This window comes from Thermobia domestica, chromosome 15, assembly GCF_964235325.1.
Source record: "Thermobia domestica chromosome 15, izTheDome1.hap1.1, whole genome shotgun sequence".
Taxonomy (NCBI): domain Eukaryota; kingdom Metazoa; phylum Arthropoda; class Insecta; order Zygentoma; family Lepismatidae; genus Thermobia; species Thermobia domestica.
In genome coordinates, this window is record NC_137468.1 from 140,680,951 (window position 1) to 140,701,538 (window position 20,588).

General features: G+C 35.0%; 1 protein-coding gene across 1 annotated transcript in view; it reads right to left on the minus strand.

The window, feature by feature from the left end:
- Epac (Exchange protein directly activated by cAMP) overlaps positions 1–20,588 on the minus strand; it is a 1,466,091-nt gene that overhangs the window by 1,407,566 nt on the left and 37,937 nt on the right. The gene's annotated exons all lie outside the window — the stretch shown is intronic.

Here is a 20,588-nt window from a genome sequence, read left to right on the forward strand (position 1 = left end):
TAATAGGAAAAAGAAGACACAGCATCCTTGGCTTGGCCACCTTATTCGGCTCTCCGATTGGATAACCGTGGTGATAGAAGGAAAGGTAGAAGGAAAACCAGGGCGAGGATGACCAAGGATAATATATCTAGGTGCAGTTACGAAGAAGACGCCTTATCAAAGTATAAAACAGCTCTCCCAAGCGAGAGAAAAGTTTTAATATTTAAATGTTGCCCACCAACCTATGGTTGAGGTGAACAAGAAGAAATATTTTGAGCACCGCTTAAAAAATATTTTAAAGGGGGAACGGTTTTACCATCTCCCTTCCTCCCCCCCAATTTTGAAGACAGATTTGCGCCGCTGGATAGGTCAGTATAGTTTGAACTTGTTTTCTCCGCTGCCAATGTGCCTTTTCTTCAAACGACATTTTTCTGTCACACTCGGAAACAAGGATAAGATGACCCGAAAGCTAAGGAAGTCTGGAGGATGACCCACTAGCAATAAACCGACAAAGGGAAGGAAAGACAGAGTGGAAAACTATTTTGTAACAAAAAGTCGAGGCATTTTTTCTCGCAGCAACCGACCCTTCAAACAAAAGTTTCTTGAAATAATAGTAATATTTTTTCAGCTTTCTCCTTATTTTGGCTTCTGTGGTAATAATGAAAGATGCAAAGATGCATCGAACTTTGCGATATATTTTTCAATCTGTTTCCCATTTCTGTTTTTGCATCGCAAATTGCGATGCGATACCGCTTTAAAAAAGTGCTGATATATATATATATATATATATATATATATATATATATATATATATATATATATATATATATATATATATATATATATATATATATAGAGAGAGAGAGAGAGAGAGAGAGAGAGAGAGAGAGGGAGAGAAAGAAAGAGTAGATTGATAGAAATAACTCTTAGAAAACAAATGAAACAAGGTAGTCAAAAACAAATTTTTTACTGGGTATCAAGTGACAAGTAGAGACCTACACAGCATCCTAATACAAGGTGATGTTACGAAATTAAGTAGCAGTGCAAATGTCTTGGAAACGAATTATCCAAGATAGATGCTTCTAAAAAAAATATTGGAAACACCTTAATGTAGCAATGGATTAACAAGTATTGATAATGGTATATACCAGTTTCAAATATAAATAACCCTCACTACTACACTCATGATATTCCAGTTCTCATTCTTGATATCTAACCATTTGAGATTAAGAAATAAACGCTTATATCTTGTTCTGAGAGATCATATGTTTAACCCTTTAGTTGTAAGAATTTCTAAAAACAAAGATACTTAAGCTAAAATTTACTGTTCCTTTGTATGACTGGGTAAAATTTACTGGTATGTCTAGGTATAACAAACGGTTCTGCGAACTGGAAATATTTTAACAACTGGTTGTAGCGAACCGGCGAACCACTGTGTTTCTTTATGTGATAATAATTATGTAGAATTTTACAGAAATATAAATTGGAGATAAAATGAGATGATCCAAATGAAATTAACAACATTCAATGAAAAATTAAATGAAATATCAATTTTACGTCCCACAATTCTTCCGTTTAGGCTAAAACAGAGGGGTGGTTGATGAAAGCGAATGATTATGGAACCATTGCAGGGATGAGAATATGGAAGGAACAGGAGACCATCAAGAAAACCAACGAATACAATGTTTTCCCTAAGTGTATGAGTGAGGAAAACTACGTAACGCTGAACTCGACGTGTATTTACAACATGAGTCATAAATCTTGCAATATTTCCACAATCCAAACAATAAGCGCGTATATACGCCGTGATGGAACGTAAGTACAAGATGAAACCAGCATAACAGGTAGTGTGGCAAGAGGTCATTTTAACACAGAGGTCACCATTCTGTCATTATCTTCACTCAGTTTTTAGTTGAAGTGACAATGAGTGTTCAACAACGTGTAATATGTGGACTATCACTGTAGGAGTTCAAGCTCTGACAACGCTACGGCAGCAATCCAAAACTTTTGGCATGCGAAAGGGGAAGGTGTAGTGAACAACATGACAGCAATTCACTAGTTGCAGAAATTTCAGGCAATTTCTAAAAATGTGGAAGATTAGCTAAGGTTCGGCTGCCGCAGAGTACAGATTTTGAGGTCATATGACACACCATTGAGGAAAATACATCAACCAACTTACGACGATTGTCAAACCAACTCGGTATGTGCCAGTCGACTGTAGCCAATTATCTTCACGAATTAGGGGAAACCACCAGGAGCTGCCGCATTGCACCACATGGGTTGGCCCCAGCTCAGTTCCAGAGAAAAAGTGGAAGTGTTCTGACAACTGCTGCAAAATCTCCATGATAATCTAGCAGCTAGGAGAGTCCTGTTGGAAGTTTGAGAGTCAGAAGGTAGGTTTGTTTTACCGAGTTCTACTATCGTTAGTGTTTAAAAAAATGGTCACATGTTCTGAATCATTATCATTGTCATTGTTGTGCAATAGCCGCCATCTTGAATAGTCCTTTTGTATTCCCTACATTTTTCTTAAATACATCTAGTTCAAGCTGTAATTGTCGTAAAGTTATCAATTATACCTCATTCGATTTGCAATAGTATAAGCTTCTAGTTGACGTTATTCACGTCAGTAGTATAAACAAGAGGGAAGTAAAAGAGGGAAATTATTCAAAAGTTTCCCCTCTTACCGACTTTTTGTCATTGTTATATGGCAATGATGTTTCTAGGAGAGAAAAAAATTGCGTACATTTTCTGTAACGTGATAAATATATACTGAAAGTTTTGACTTGATTGATTACTCCTCTCCACTAGCAGAGGAGTAATAAAATATTATATATTTTATGATTTTGGTTGCTCTAACAATCTTTGGATTTAATGGGGGTACTTTTGTCACATAGAAAGACCTCCAGCTCAGACTTAACTGCCGCAGAGATATGATACAAATAATGTCTCGTTTTATAATTCGTTTCATTGGATATAATATATGGTGTGAACTAATGTGACATATGTGCTATTGTAATTTATAAGAAGGAAGTATAAGAGAAATAAATATAAAATTCACACGAAATATTTTCCTGGATATTTTCCCTTAATGTTGTGGTAACACAAAGATATGAGTGGAACTACATGCCACTTTGATCTTAGAAATTCACTAAACATTAATACCCAATATTTGATTCACAAATGAAGGCTTAAATGAAAAAAGATCGTTAATATTTCATATTTTATAACTAAGAAATGTGATATCAAGTGGTATTTTCAAACAACAACTTGTTTTTCTTCTTACATAACAGTGCACAAATGTCTGATAAACTGACATTTTCATCCCACATTTACACATATATTCTGCACTTTACATTTACAGAATGGACAGTACAGTATTTGTTTCACTCTGCAAGGACAAACATTAACTTTTGCACATGCAAAGAGAGACAAATTCAGGTCGTCTCAAATATTCGGTCGTTATTATTGGCTTCCCGCTTATTATTGGCGATATCCCGCTTCTTCTGTGTAACCACGCTCTAGTGGATTCAGTGGTTCGGTTTGATTCAGCAGTCATCCATATGTAGCACTGAAGATATGCATGCTATATGTGAAAGACTATCGTTGATGATGGTGGACATAGTTCAGAAAAGTTGATAGCTTTTGCTTTGTGGCATTGTTCAAATCGTATCGTATCACAGTTTGTTTTTGATGAACCAAGTACTTTCGCAATAAAAAGCTCGTTCCTTTATCAAAGGGAGCAACCCCAAAATTGCTGAACGGTGTATCTGGCACCATTGCTGTTTTAAGTGCCATAAGTTTTTTTCCCAACCTTACTGGTATCACAACCAGTTAGACTGTAAACAGAAGGAAGCACACATAAAAAAGTGTCGTCCATGTTCTGCGTCATTATGTGAAGTGGTATGTACCTCATAGATGGTCGTGTATCTGACAATCCAGTTGTTTCAGGCAACATTTTTGATAACTCTTTTTGAAATGGTATAGTGTGGAAATCGTAGCATCAGTATCTACTGAGGTAATCATAACTCTTTCAATGGAATCAGTCTCGACCATGTGTTAGATGTGTCTCATGATTCTATTATCAGCTTCATCACATTCACAGTAAAGATCTGGTACCAAACTAACATATCCTTCGTTAATTCCGACATAGCTTTGGGTTATGTTTGTGAATTCCTCTGAAATACAAATATTTTGCAGAATTTCCTTGATCAACAATCCACTCGTGAAGAGTTCTTGCAAACGTGCTTTGTTCTGGCTTGAACCCGAAAAAATATCCATGTTGACAGGAAGAGGTGCATTTGGTTTACTAGGAATTACATCAATAGGATCAACATCTTTTGTCGCCTCAGCCGCTCCCAGTTTTTGATACCTTTATCTTGATACAAATCAAACACGATGCCATGCGCAAACAACCTTCGGAGAGTTTTAAAAATATCTTCCACAAGTAGCCAAAGTAATCTTAAGAACGTCTTACACATAACCGTTTGATATAGACTTTTCGCGCGTACACCATAAAGTCAATCACCGTTGCTACTCTCATTTCCTGTGTTGGTAGATGAGTAACTATATCATTCTTATTTAAAAAGTGTTTTTCAAGTTTTTTGCTGAGTTGTGCTTTATCTGTTTTCTTTAAGAACACATCATCTGTTAGATAATACGATGTAGATGTAAGCTCGTAGTTTAGTAGTGTCTCAATATCGAAATTTCTTGAACATGCTATTTCCGAATAGCATTATTTGTTTCTTGGAGCGCCGTCTCAGTTGCAGATACGTCTTTCTTTGCCTTTGGAAATTGTTTATGTATGGGATCTAGAATACCTTTGAATCTCTCAGTCAGCCTTTCTTAAACGAAGTTTTTGTAGCTAGTATCTCTTTTCTCTTGTATACAGAGTAAGTACTCAGCTATTACTTGATCAATTTTTGTTCCAGTTATAATGTTAGAAATTCCACAACTATCAACTTTCTAGAAGGGATTTCCTCTCTCAAACACAAGAGTTCACATATCTAAAATATTCTACTGCTCTTGAATTGTTGAAGACTTCGAAAACTCGCGATGAAGAGCATATTCATCGTCTTCATTAGGACCACAAAACTGTTTCAAAAAGTGTGTTATGTTTTCTTTCCCATGTTTGACGAGATCGTGTTTTGTCAAGGCTTCTTTTCCTCCGGTTACTCTGATTATACTTCCATATCCCTTGGCTGGCTTATTGTAGTGTTGCTCTAGTGCTTGATCCAATGAAACGCTGCTAAATCTATTGTTAGTATGTTGAACTGTGAAATGACCGTTCTTAAACTCCTTACAGGTCAGAGAATGTTCTTGTTCTAGTTTTAAGCAATCGTGGTAATATAGAGTACACCACTGTGCGTAATTTGTTGTCAAATGAGAAGAAAAATGGCAAACACTCTCTTAGGTTGCAAACATGCAAGTCCCAGTTATTATTTCTGTCCGTTTGAATTAAATTTCGGAGAAGAGAAACCAGTGTGGATACAAACTGATCCCAATACGAAAAATTCCACTTCTTTGTGCTTCATTTTCTCTAAATTCCATTTTGACGGCACTCAGGTTTTTGATAACACATTTAGTTTCTTCAGGTAAACTTTGTTCTTCATACACTGATAACTATATGCGTTTAACTATTGAGAACAATTCAGAATACTTAGTTACATTAATCTGTTCCATGAACGCCTTCCACTCCAGTGTTTCTATTACTTCACAAAGCATTTCTATTGTTCTAACTCCCCTGCTATAGGTGTTTCTTTTCAAAGCGCTTTCAGCAGTGGTAAACCCATGGTTTCAGTCTGTACAAGAATTTCCAAAGCTCCACTGCCCTTGAGGTATAGCTAAATACATGCACGCACGAATTTCTGAAGATGAAATCCTCCAAGGCCAAGAAATGTGTTGTAAAATTTTAAGGGTTGAAGAAGCTGGATTTCTTTAACTATATGATATATACTCATTTGTCACACCACAGTTAACTCTCTTCAACATTTAACTGATACAAAATATCTTGGAAATTACACACTGTTGTATAAATAGAGTCATACTGAGATGCAGGATAGGATAGAATTGGAGTATATCCCATAGTGGTTCTGTGAGATAGATGTTCGGGCAGTGCAGTCATAAAAACGTTTGTGGAGGGAATTTCAACTTCCTGAGGGAAATCGGCTTCAGGTGCGTTGGATTTTTTTTAAAAAAAGAAATCTTGAAATAAACCATATGAGATCCAAAATTCTGCCTGGCTGTTTTATTTCATTTGCTATATTTAGGTCACTACGAGTAACGTAAGTACTGAAGATGCTGCGCCTTATTTTGGCTTTTAGTACAATAATTTTTGGATTTCTATATTTTTAGTGAGAGTTCGTGAAGTGACATCATCAATGCCACACGTTCCCAGGTATCTCTCTGGATTATCACGCTGTTCTAACGAGACATTAAGTTTATAATTCAGAAGATGATCTTGAAACAAGACAAGTACTGTGTCATGTGTTAAATGCATTTTTCTCTGTCGAATTTGTCCATAGCACCACTTTTGATCATAATCAAGACTCCAACAGTGCTGCCAAAACCCACGCATCAAGAAATTTCCTCTTGTATTTACTGTGCTAAAGGAAAAAAATAAACTTTTAAACGTTTCTTCCACATTTTTAACTCCTTCCCATACGTATGCTAAAGGGAAAAAATAAACTTTTAAACGTTTCTTCCACATTCTTCACTCCTTCCCATACGTATGCTAAAGGGAAAAAATTAAACTTTTAAACGTTTCTTCCACATTTTTCACTCCTTCCTATACGTACTACTGGCAAGCCACCAAAAAGCCTATATCATTAAAGGTAGATCGAGATATTATTCATATCTCTGCGGCAGTTAAGTCTAAGCAGGAGGTCTTTCTATGTGACAAAAATACTCCCATTAAATCCAAAGATTGTTAGAATCAAAATCATAAAATATAAAATATTTTATTACTCCTCTGCTAATGGAGAGAAGTAATCAATCAAGACAAAACTTTCAGTATATATTTATCACGTTTCAGAAAATGTACGTAATTTTTCTTTCTCGCCTAGAACCATCGTTGTCATATAACAATGACAAAAAGTCGGTAAAAGGGAAACTTTTGAGGGAAATTTCCATAATTTCCCTCTTTTACTTCCCTCTTGTGTGTACTACTAACAAGTGAATAACGTCAGCTAGAAGCTTATACTATTGCAAATCGAATGAGATATAATTGATAACTTTGCGACAATTACAGTTTGAGCTAAATGTATTTAAGAAAAATGTAGGGAATACAAAAGGACTACTCAAGATGGCGGCTATTGCACAATAATGACAATGATTCAGAACATGTGACCATTTTTTTAAAACACTAACGATTGTAGAACTCGGTAAAACAAGCAAACCCTCTGGTTCTCAAACTTCCAACAGAACTCTCCTAGCTGCTAGATTAATGATGTGCTTCTTCTGAAACGGGTTGTCACATGTGATGAAAACTGGATGTTTCTTTATAATTCGAATGTGCAAAAACTGTGGTCGAGCAAAGATCAAATTTCAGAACAATCTTATCTTAAGGTTTCATTTAAAATAAGAGCGTATTTGAAAGTTTTTAGATGTGTAATTTGGAAGGACGAAAAAGGAGTGGAAGTTGATCACTAAGATGCCCACACAACGAGTTCGAATTTCTTGCGAGAATTTGAAAAAATGAAATGAAATTTTTGTTTTTACGTCCCACGGTTATGCCGGTCAGGCTAAAGGAGACGGTGATGATGAGTAATGAATGAAATGGTGGAATGAAAAAAGTGGGAGGAAATGGGAGAACCCCGAGAAAACCCACGCACACGGTGTTTGTCCACCACAAAGTTCACTTGGCGGGGGCTGGGATTAAACCTGGGACCCCAAACACCAGAGGTGAACGCTGTACCACTGAGCCACAATTGAGTTCAGACAAATTGTATTTGACAATTGAATTTGAGTTCAGACAAATGGTATGTGAAAGATGCAGAAGGAAGGATGCAATATATTGCCCACAGTAGCACGTGAGGTTGTTTGCTAGTATACAATATTGGATAAATACTGTAACGTAATCGTTTTTTTGCTCTCATAAACTTCATTCTTGCTCTTCTACATAGTGGCTGGGCATGAACTCTGGCCATTATCCTGTCATAATTTGTAAAGGTATTGAGCTACTAACCATAGGGAAGGCCTATACCAGTGGTTCCCAACCTGAAGCACGCGTAAGGGTTCGAACAAGGGGTACACAAGCTACTAACAGAAATGAACTACATTCGAAATTACAAATATTAAGAATATTCTAACAAAGAGGCATTAAATTAAGTACGTAAAAACAGAGTAGAGTAAGAATTGTAGTTCCATTTAGAACAAATCTCGTAAACACAATAATATTGCTTAGAAGGGTATGCAGAAGTCTTAGTGCAAATAAAATTGTGGGATTATTATTATTATTATTGATTTCGGAAACCAATGCCACATGAAATCGCAAAACGGGAGAGGTAAAAACGCACGTATGACCAATGAGCAGCAAGCAGGAGGGCGTGAAGAATACAGTATTCAAGAAGGGGCGCTCCAGTTAACCAAGGTTGGGAACTACTAGCTAATGAGCAAGTTTTTTGAGTGATGCATATAGTGAAATCCGATAAGTAGCATATAAATGACATGCGTTGCCACATCCCATTTTAGCGAGAAGCAGGAAAGTCATGGTTGATTATTTCATTATTATAATCAGTTCTGTTATGTATCTTTCAGACGACATCTTGCTTCTACACTAGAAATTGATGACGTGGTGTAGGTAGCGGAAAATTAAAACTTCATAAATGTAGAACCTGGGTTTTTAATACAACGTGAATATAGGAAAGCTCAAAGACCGTTTAAAAAACTGTTGTAAAAGACAAGAAATGGGAACTTGTAAAAACAGGTTTAAATTGTCCCTAAAACTAACACAATTATCACCAGTGCTTAATACCAGAATTCTCTACACAGAAACTCAATATCTAATTTGATATTGAAAAGGCAGTTCTATTCTATCCATATTACGACCATTCTGTTTTAGTTAACTTCATGGACGAGATATCTAATTAAAGTTTATAGTTTAAATTTTGAGTAGTTCTAAAATGAATGATCCGATAGCTCCCACAACGCCCAAGGTAACTTTCGGAGAACTAATCCAAACGTGTCTTTCTACCAAATGGATGGTTTGAGGTTTCACCCTTAAAGAAGTTTATCTTTACGGTCGCAAGAAAAGGGATGAGCTTAAAAACTTGTGTGAACTTGCTCTGCTCAAGAAACTTATCTTTGTACAAGAGTATCAAGGGAATACTGGTGGTTCAGAGCTATAAAAGATACGATAAATATAAATCAAGTTACATTAAATGCGGACATGCTCCATGGTGCCTCTTTCTTTGCTATGGCGAGTAACACAAGATGAAAGCTATCTATAGTATTAAAGAATTAATGTAGGATACATTAAGAGTTCTTCTAATAACGATTTTTCGACAGCTACTGTCATCAAAACCTTCTTAGGTGATAAGAAAAGATCGATTAGGTTACTTAGCGGAATTCTTTCTTTTCTCCGTAGACAAAGTTTGGAAAGAAACTGTCGTTAAGGACAACATTATTAAATATTTATTTTAAAATCGAACATATCAATCTTTCCACATAATATCCGGAAGAAATCATCATCACTTGCTTCATTTTGAAAGGTTTCAATCATGATGCGTTGAGTTAGAAAATTCAACTCATGAGTGAGGTAGTTACTTCTCTGATTAAGACAGTTTCAGAAACTTATGTCTCCATTTCTTTAATTGGTTGACTATTACTCAATGATCAAAATGATCAGCATACAACCACTTCCTCTTGATTTTCCCGTCAAAATTAATGAATATAAAATCGTGGATACTGTATTATTCGCAAAGTGGTAAACGGTCAGTATAAAATTTTATTGGTTTCATTCGAGCTGACCAAACGTGCACCCAGAAATTTTTGTTGGGAGGGGTCCAGAGTAAAGAGGGTCCAATACTACAGGGTGTCCAATATACAATGCAACCCGGAGTTCGGGATAGTAGAACTTTTGAACCTGAAGAGATACACGCATAATGGTTATACCAAAATGAAGCTTTGTTCATGCATATATTTTTAAACTAGGAAGCAATGATTGAAGTACACTAGGAACCACACATATGTAACCGAAGGTGTAAATCAATTTTATTTATTTATTTATTATTTATTTTTGCAACACATGTAAATTGACTCGTAACTCATACATATGGATGTTCTGTCGTTAATTTTCAGTTTGTTTAGTTGGAGTAGCTTGGAAACTATGGAGCAGAAAAAAGAATTTTTCATATCCACCGATAACTAATCGGATGAAGCCTCTGAAAGGGGAAACTAGGGAAATCGTAGTTTTCATAAATTAACACTGAATTGGCAACCCTGCTGATGTTTCTGTGCATCAAAAGATGTGTTAAAGAACTGTCTACATTATGCAATTTCTGAAAACAACGAAAAAGAAACTTTGAAATTATGATAAAACTTTTACTTACATGTACCCGGCAACACTGCTATTCATTTCTATGGGGCTACTTAAAGCAAGAGGTATATAGGAAAATTTCTGGAACTATACAAGACCTGCAAACGAAGAATCGCAGTGCCATTGAGAACATTAACACTTCTACTTTTCGTAGTTGCTGCCAACATGGTGAAACATGTGAACCAGTGTTTGAATCAACCAGGAGGCATTTCCAGCATCACTGTAGAGCTGATAATTTGTTTCGTGATAGTAGCAGTGTGCCAGGTGCATGTAAGTAAAAGTTTTATTATGATAATTTCAAAGTTTTTTTTATTATTGTTTTTAGGAATTGCATAATGTAAACAAATCCTTAACACACCTTTTGATGCACTGAAACATCAGCAATGTTGCCAATTCAGAGTGTTAATTTATGAAAACTACGATTTTCTTAGTTCCCCCTTACAGAGGCCTCATCCGGTTAGTTAAGGGTGGAAATGAAAAATTATTTTTTTTCTGCTATATAGTTTCCAAGCTACTCCAACTAAACTGAAAATTAACGACAGAACATCCATACGTATGAGTCAATTTACATGTTCTGCAAAAAAAATTTATTTACACCTTCGGTTACATCTGACATCACTATGTGGTTCGTACTGTACTTCAATCGTTGCTTTCTACTTTAAAAATATATGCATGAACAAAGCTTCATTTTGGTATAACCATTATTTGTGTATCACTTCAGGTTCAAAAGTTCTACTATCCCAAACTCCGGGTTGCATTGTATATTGGACACCCTGTACAAGACACTATGTCTATGTAGTACTAAACCGGTGTTATTCTGCATCCGAACAGACAGTAACTAATTGTTAAGTACTGCTACCTACATTCTCAGCAAAAAATCATAGAACTTAAGTTCATTCAACGAACCTTCTGATCCTGATGTAAACATTGCAGAATTATATTGCTCCGCCAGTCATCGGATGATTGGCTATCGGTCAGCGCTTCTTTCGAAAAGCACATGATTGTACCCTGTCGATGTTTTACTTATTCCTTGCATGTGACCATATTGTTAACTGTGATTCGCGCTAAAGTTGGGTCAAAACCACTTTCAATGCATGCGTATTCTCTTTTATTGCATTAATTCAATTTAGTTCTTAGATAAAGTGTTGTTTCTGTTGTCTAATTCTAAGGAATTTTGGTAATGAGCCTTATAAGCAAGGACTATTTTCTTCTGCTGCATGGGTGTTCTAAGGCTCTCTAACCAATAAAATCAAACAATCACCACGTGTATTTGTTTACATGAGGTACTGAACGTTCCTTGAATAAATTTTAGATATGAATCATTTCTCAGCTAAATAAGCATAGTTTTATTAAGAAAGTTTCTTTGGGGAGGGTTTCGACCCGATGGATTCCTCGCGTGGGTGTGCTACTGGAGATATTGGTTAAGTGTCATTATCCCAAGGACTTTCTTCTCATATTCCCGTTAAAGTAATATTTTCTTTATACATACAAAAATGAATGAATGTATGTGTTTGTGTTTGTTCCAGCATAACTCTGGAACGTCTGGAGCAATTTTAACCAAACTTGGTATGCACATTGCTTATAGTCTAGCAAATAGTACTATGAGGGTAAGACCCCTGGCACACTAGAGGAGAAATGGGAGGAAGTGACACAAAAAAGATAAAAAAGAATCGATATTAGTGTCGAATCCATAGTTTTTAGGGTCGCTGAAATGAATAGTGACACTCCAATGCCATTTAAGTCCAAGTTGAACCCCCATTATCACCCATGAGAGGGTGTGTTGACATGTAAGAATAATAGTATAAATAATAAACGACCAATATTTGTGTCAAATTCAAATTATCGTTATCCATAAGGTCATTGGTGACAGTTTTGATGCTCTTCAAGTCCAACTTCAGCCTCGAATAGAGGGTGAGATCTGTAGAACGCCTAGGAGAGTGGGAGAGGGTTACATAAAAATGGTCGAAAACTCCCGATATTAATGTTGACAAGGGGAGTTGAAAAGGGGTGAAAAATAAAATATCTCAAATGACCCAGATTAGTATCAAATCCATAGTTTTCGAATTTTGGGTCACTAAGATGCTAGGTAATAATCCTGATTACATTCAAGCCCAAGTTAAGGACATATAAGTTAGATTGGATTTTACAGGGCAACGCCGAAGATGTTGCTTGCATATCTGTACGAAAAAAGAGCAAAATGGTATTTCCCCTTCAGTGGCTATATTTGTAAACAATAAGCAATCGTATAAGTTGAGGAAGAAGAAGACATCAAGGCGGAGGTACTGCACGAATGACTGCGAATTTGCTTTAAAACATGTATGTTTAACTAATGTAAAAGAAAATTACTAGTATGACTGTAAATTCCAGTTGATGTTCACTGAAGTATTTCATAAATGTCGTATGCGAATGCGAAAATTCTAAGGATTACGACGAGAACCGGTGACTGTTGTGAACGAAGGCATATAGGCCTCATGGCGCAATAGCTGCAAGCAGTGTTGGAAAATAACGCAAAATATTTGCAAGTGTACTTCGGGGCAAGTTGATACAGAAAGACGTGGGACAAAATGGTACGTGTATAATCTTGCCCCATTATTATTTGTATGAAGGGTACAGGGAAGAAACGTTAAGTTACATTTTGTAAATTTCTCAGGAGACCGTATTTAAAGTTCGGAAACCTATGCTTTTCTCCTTGAGGGCATGTAGACACGGCGCACAACAACTCTGCACTTGAGTGACGTCATGCTGTTCGCGATTTGGCTCCCATCTGACCGTGATTTAGGAGGCAGAAAAGTGAACTTATCAGCGTTGCCAACTGAAATAAATATTCGCCATGAATTTAGAAATGTGAGATATTATTCATAACTCGTACTTTGTACTTTTTCATCTATGTATATCTAGATCATTACTATTAATAATAGACGTTGCATTCCACAAATAAAAATGAAATGTCAAATATTTTTCATCTATGTGTATGTGTACATAAAGGAAACACTCACCTACATTTCTTCTATTCCGGATAAGTCACCGTCAGTGTCCTCTTCTGAATCACTGTTGCTATCACTATCGACACCACCCAGACTGATAACGACCCTCTCAGAAATTTTATCCATAATTCCTTCTGCTTCCCAATACTGAGTTTCAATTTGCTTCACGTGATTACAAACTGATATCCATTCGTTCCTCCCGATTTGCCCGAACCTAATTTCACAGAGTTTTTTTTGAACATCATTAATTTTGAAAGTTGTGTTTCATGAAGCAACCTATCCTTGAAATCTTTTTGTGCTTCACTTTGGGGTTTATAACATTTATAGTCACGTTAAATTCACTACAACACACACCGAAACACCTACAAACTATTACACTAGCCTCTCCACACTACACTGGACCGGAATACGATAGTAACAACAAACACCTTATTTTCAATCTACCAGCACACTACACGAAACCCAGCGAAAGAACAAAACCTCCACAAGCATCGGAAATATCTTATTTCGAGGGGTGAGTGAGCAATGTCTCTTGTTTTAGACCCTAAGCGAATGGAATGCTACGATTGCCAAAATGTACCATGTGCTCTGTTGACCAACAGATGTGTGGGAGGATTTCTTTTTCTTTTCTTTTCTTTACTTTTTTTTTTTGGTAACCCAAAGGTCAAAATAAGAAGGGTGAAAGAATGTTTTCCACTCAGTATTACTTAGCATTGTGTTATAGTGGTGTATATAAATCTGAATTTTTGTGATTTGTAGAACTAAAATACTATGTGTATCTATTCTTTTGTGTGTTAATATCTGGGTTTGTGTGGATGTATTTGTATGAGTTCTTTACCCCTTTTTTTATGCCGGCACGTTCAGGTGTTTGATACATTCAGTTATTCTTAATTTTAATAATTGATTTCAAATTCTCTTATACTTTGGTTAATTAACGCTATGATATGGAAGATGAAAGATCTTTTTTTAAAAAACTAGGGAGCAGTACTACGATCAGAAGTCTAAGTAGGGAATTGATATATAGTGTCAGAGCTTACTTCGAGAAAGAAAGAGCAAACGACGGTTTATTGTTGTCAATTGTACCAAGTCCAGTTGCAAAAGCAGTGGAGAGGATGTGTGATGCTTTGCAAAGAGGCAAACATTCAGTAATAAACTATTAAAAAAAAAAAAAAAAAAAATTAGGATCTACTACTGAGAAGTTTGGATAATCGCGGTTGGCAACATATCTTGCGCATGCGTAGGATCAACCATTTCCTCTCATTTTCATCTCACTCGCTCGGGAAGCAACGGTTTCAAAGTGCAAAGTTATCTTGCGCCGTGTCTAACCCTGTACGCGATTCACTTAATAGCTAATAAAAATGATAGAGGAAGGACTTGCGTGAAAGGATAAGAAGGAAAAACGCATTTTGGGGAAAAATATCAAGAAGTCATCAGCACCCAAAAGTGAATATTATTCCCCAATATGTTCAGAAAAATATGTCGATCTGCCGTCCATTGATTATATTGAGTGTTGTGACTGCAAATAGTGGTTTTATGAGAAATGTACAAATTATAAAGGTGTTAGTCCTTTTATCTGTAGTGACGAGTGACATCTGTAAGTGGTGAATGATTAGTGATAAGAATTCGGCACACCTCACAACTCATTTAATTTTTAAAACATTCTATATTACTTCAGAATTAGTTAATTTGCTTTTCATTAAAATTACTATTAGCGAACGAAGAATATGGAATAAGAGTTTTATTTTAAAGTTATAAGATTAGAAGAATAATCTGAATATAGACTATGAGTAGACTAATCCGTTTCAGGTTTCTATTTTCAAATTACAAATGCCGTTTTGACCTAGTTTTTTTTCTTTTTTTTATCTACATCGTTGAATCTCTCATTGTAGCATTTGTGTTTATCATTAATATAGATTTAAAATCTTCGATATAGGTTTATTTGTACTTTTAGGTTACAAAATTATATATTATTTATATGTAAGGAAAGCATTAATATTGTGTCAACTTGCCCCAGTATTAATATCATCTTGCCCGGTATGTGGAGTAAGATGATATTTTTAACTAAGTCATTAAGAACAAATATCCCTCGGTAACCACTGAGGGGACATCAATATCACTTTGTTCGTTCTTACTAGAAATGCCAATCTTTCTGTCAGTATAAAAAGTTGTGACTTGTGATGAATAGTACTTTCACCACGTAATAAAAATCAACAACTGTATCATCTTCCCCTATATATCTATCTCCGTCTCTCTCTCTCTCTATTATATATGGATATGTGTGTGTATGAATGTATATTCTAGCGTAACTTTGGCGCCCAGGAGCGATTTCAACCGATCTTGGTAGACGTATGACTTACAATATGGAAAAATTACAGTGGAAATATGACACCCCAAGGGATGGGAGTTGGAAGAGGACATGTAAAATTAATCCAAAACTACCGATATTAATGATTAGTGTGCAATCAACAGCTTTCCAGAGTGCTGAAATGAATAATGGCGTTCCTAATGCCGTTTAAGTCGAAATTCAGCCCCGTCTTCAGAGGAAGGGAGAGAAGAGGCGAAAAATATAATGCCAAAAATGACTGAGATTAGTGGCGAATTCATAGTTTTCGGGATCAGGAAAAAGGCTGGCTCATTTAAAATAACTAATCACCTCAAGCTGAGTTTTAGAATCATATCAGTTTGATTAAAGGGTATATTCTGTGAGAATATAATGTTTCAAAATTTATGCCAAAAATATAGTTTCTTTTATATTTTTATCACGCTTTCATTGCAATACGTATTCTAAGGGGAAAAGGGGATTGAAATATTTCCCATGAACCTATTCTTTCCGTGAGAAGAACGGGTAATCTTAGTTGAGTTTAGAGAATGCCATATCGACAAAAAATCGAGTTGTTCTACCTTTTGATTTGACTGGTGTTGTAAGTCAATGCAGCGATACAACTAGGGATTTACTTTAGAGAAAGTTCGACGGACACTTCTGTGTTAATATAGAATTTACTATGTGAGCTTAGCTATACGTGCATTTCATTGTTGATTTTAATTATAATCACTACTACTACTACTACTACTATAAACAATAATAATAAAGTTACCAGTCCATTGCTGGATGAGAGTTGATTTAACTTTTCCCCAAAACAATTCAGTTCTGTTTTGTATTACTCCACAATTCTTAATTTCGTTACACTGCCTTATATGACTATATTTTCTAGGATATTCTCCTTGTTTTTTGAACTCAGACATGTATTGTTTCTGTTTATTAATTAATTTTCCTTTTACAATGTGCTTTCATAATATCTTTCGTTCTTTATTTCTCATCACTACAGATAACTTCTAGCACATATGTCTGTTCAAGCTTCACTATGAAGTCCCCTGCAGACTGTGACCTCTGACCCACTTAGCAACCACATCTCTGATCCATATGTGAGAAGAGGTAGATTGCATTCAGTGAAAGTGTTGCACTTTAGACAAGTTTAGATTTTTCTTTATAATATGAATCTTTCTTCCGAATGCACTTTAGCTTATCTTAGTACGTCTGTTAATTGCATCTTTAATGCTGTCATGCATATTCGCTTCTTTTAACTTCGCATTTTCAACTTCTATCCTTAACTTTCTTGCAAAGTTGTGGAAAATCATTTCTCTGTTTTCTTCGTTTCAACTAGACTTCCTCGCTCTTCAAATTGAGCTTTCCTTTCATATAATTTCTGTGATGTTGATTTGGATGTGACCTAGTTCTGTTATATGATGTTGATAATAGGGGCCATGTCATCAGAGAAATGGAGATGGTTCAAAGGCTCTCCTTCATATTTGTCTCTTTGCCCAGTTAAGAGGTTGAAAAACAAGTTGAAATAAGTTTATTAAAAAGCTTGAGAGAAATAGCATTACCCTTACGTATCTGTTTTTCTATCTTACAGTATTTGTACAGTTCAACATTTGGATATCACCACTTCTTTATTTGTAGATGCCATTTCCAATTTTGATACAAATTTCTTTATTTTGTAAACAGTTTTATGCCTTCAAATTTCAATTAACAATTTTCAGAAAATATAAACTGCAGAAGTGTCAAAATCAACATTCTGAAGAAGCATTTTACTTACATTTGTTAATTTTCTGACTTCTTCCTTTAAATATAAATTACTATTTAAATAAAGAAAAAAGAGAAATACATTCAAATAAAATTTTAAGACTTGAAGATGAAACAAATGAGTGTCCACATCGCTTTTTTTTTAAATCTAGACCTTAATTAACAAGAGCAAAATTTGTTATCCTCTTGTTTAGATTAATTTTATTTATGTAAAGATTATTTTACATGAACAATTTTTCTGTAGTTTTCTACATGGGTGTCAATTGTGCCTTCAGGGGAAAATTGCCTAATGTGAGTAGATTGATATATGTATACATATTAATAAATGATGTAATAATATACTAATGCAAAACATGAGACTATATCCGAAAGTCTCCCTCTCTTTCCTCCAAAGCAAAACCTCAAACGACGTTGCTGGTTTTGTAATTACGAATCTTAAAGAGTCAATTTAAAATTTAAAAATTTCAAAGTCCTCTCAAAAAAAAAAAAAAACTATATGTTTGCAAATTGAATAGAAATTTTGAAATTCATAGCTCAAATAATATTTTTGTGACGTTTTTAAAAGGACATAGGCTGTTTTCTGTTGTGCTACATTAAGGAAACAAAAGTTCATTTTTTTTAGAATGTTAAGATTTAAAATCAAATCGGAAACAAAAAAAAAACTAGTTTCAAACAGTTGAAGTCAAGATTAATTTTTAAGTTAAACTTATGATCAGATAAGCCTACAAATTATTAAAGTGCTGATCTTAAGGTATTTCAAGACATGTAGCTGAAAGTAGAAATTACAACCTCCAGGTAGGCTTAACTGTATTAAAACCAGACACACCGATAAGGATTTTGCCAGTGTCAATAAAAAGGGAACTAGATGATCTTGTGATGTGTAATTTTTATTCATAAAATTTAGCTGAAGTTACAATGGTCCCAAACTCTTATTTGAAGTAACCAAAACTCGTTTCACACGTCAAAAGTTTCTTCTGCCTGACTGATTACAACATTCAAGCCAAAACCTACAGTCGATCCACTCGGATAAATATATTCGTATGACAAGTCCCCTACATAATATTTCTTAAAAGTTTCAAAGTATTGTTTCCAGGATTTTTAAGATTTGTATGAAAAACAAAATCAGTTTATTCTATCTCAATAAGAAAAGTGAGAGAAAGATTTTACTATTCCCATCCATTTATTAAAGTTCTTAAAATTCTTGACGGAGATGTAACTTTGTAATAGAGAGAATCTTGCATAACACTCATATCCTAAAAAATTTAAGATCCTTTAAAATGAAAAATTTAATTTCAAACTCTTACACTTTTCCAGAGTTTAAAATAATTTCAATTCGTAAATGACGAAAAATAAATTTCAACTTGAAAATCTTAGAACATTTAGTAACTAAACTTAACAAAGGTAATAACTAAAACACATCATAAAAACATTTTTGAAAAATTAAACATTTTTTAATTCTTGGATACTAACTAACATTTTAAAGTAGTAACTTAAAACTCGTAAGCATTTTCCATTCTTAGCTCCTGACAAAACATTTATACCACAACTAAATTCGGTTGATAAAGAAAAAAATCTTTTAGTATAATTACTGTATTAAGCATTTTCACAAAAATATCCATAGTTTGCTTTCAAGTCACAATTCAAGTGAAAAAACAAAGTGACATTTTTCAGTTTAACGTCCCATGATTATGCCTGTAGATTAAGGGAAACAGATGATTAAGCGATTGACCGTAGAAATTCGAACTCCGGTGAGTGATAATTTTACAGTCTTGGTTTATTACAAATGTAACTTTTTTATTCAGTAGAGAGGAGGGCGTGGATCATGGATCAGAGTTGATAACATTTGGTTTTGGTGGATTGGGAGTTGGTCACAATGGGTCAGAGTGGTTCATAGTGGGTGGTGGGTCAGAATGGGTCACGGTGGGTGATGGGTCAGTGTTTTAGTGGGTTAAGTTTTCACTGACCCACGCCGTCTGTGGTTCCATATTGTCGGGTTCGCACAGTAGATGCTCTAGGGAAATCCTGTAGGGAGGAACGAGACATTTATGCGTTTGATTACCCTGCAACCAAGTCTGTCGAGCGGAAACTACGATATCATGCAATAGTTCACATTAAGCACAGTTGATGGTGGTGGGATGAAGTATCTCAGATAACCAGCAACTTCAATTTGTTCGGATAGAAGCGGATCAGCCTCAGTATAAATAAGAATCATCCAGGTTGTTATGCTTCTTGACTCTACAGTAAGTCTCAAGAGTGTGATTGTAAAATCAAATTATATTAATGCGTTACAACAATGTGTCAAAAAATAAGAATAATATACCAATGAATGTCAAGAGAACAGATTTTTACATTGCATTCTGCCTATTCTACTAGAAAGAAACATTCAATTTTTCTTTTTTCCTCTTTTCACTGAGAGAGAACATATTTCATATATACAAGCGGAGATACATATTTCATATTCAACGGTAGCTAAAATAAATTTGTTTCAGAATATTAAAAACTGCACGAGAAAGAAAATCTAATATATGGGAGAAAGATGTTTGCGCAAAGTTGTGATTCCATAAATTTTTCAAAGTAATAAATTCCAGTCAAACATGCAATGTAGAATAGTAATATTGTGTGTGATAAAATGTAGAACGCATATAGGCCGTGTTTACTAACTTCAACAAGGAGGCTCCTTTGCTAGTATAGAAGAATAAATGAGATATGATATTTATATTCTCTTCTCCCTGTCTCTCTCTCTCTTTTTCCTTCTTTCTTCTCTCTTCTCTTGCTACTTCCTTTATTTCTACCAGCATCTGTTATAAACAAGATTGAGCTACTTTAATCTTGAAACCAAAATTCTTCATTATTGGTATTTAACGGAAAGAATTGTTCAAAGATGAGACACGTAACAATCGATGGATTTGTTGAGCTGATCAAAAGGATATGCATGAGTATAGAAGTTCATGCGCAGTTTTCGATAAAATGGAGGGGAAAACAACAACTAATTTTAAACCTAAAAATT